At 33.9% G+C, this 407-nt stretch overlaps 1 non-coding gene across 1 annotated transcript; it reads left to right on the plus strand.

Moving 5' to 3' along the window:
* The first annotated feature begins 67 nt into the window (after window positions 1-67).
* LOC111735388 lies at window positions 68-194 on the plus strand. The gene has a single exon (XR_002778766.1). It is a non-coding gene; the product is annotated as a small nucleolar RNA SNORA27 (small nucleolar RNA).
* Window positions 195-407: the final 213 nt, after the last annotated feature.

Here is a 407-nt window from a genome sequence, read left to right on the forward strand (position 1 = left end):
TAAACCAAAACCATGAAATATTATTTCATACCTAGTATTATAGCTGCAATCAAAAGGATGGATAATACACCCCCTTTTCACTTTGCCAATTGGACTTATGTCTCTATTGGTCATTCAAGTGGGGCAAAGGAAATAACCTTTTAAAACTCAAGCAAACTGGGTGTTTGTCTTGTATCCTGTCAGAGGAAACAAATTGAAAAAAAAAGACATAATAACAGATTTTGGTGAGAACAGGAAGAAATTGGAACCCTCATATGTGTAAAATGTATTTTGCATACATTTTAAAATTCCATACATTTTACACGTATGGGGGTTCCTATGTAAAATTGCATGGCTGCTTTGGAAAACAGTTTTGTACTTCCTCAAAATGTTATAGAGTTTCCATATAACCCAGCAATTCTACTCCT

The sequence above is a fragment of the Pteropus vampyrus genome, unplaced genomic scaffold (assembly GCF_000151845.1).
Source record: "Pteropus vampyrus isolate Shadow unplaced genomic scaffold, Pvam_2.0 Scaffold25281, whole genome shotgun sequence".
NCBI classification, from domain to species: Eukaryota; Metazoa; Chordata; class Mammalia; order Chiroptera; family Pteropodidae; genus Pteropus; species Pteropus vampyrus.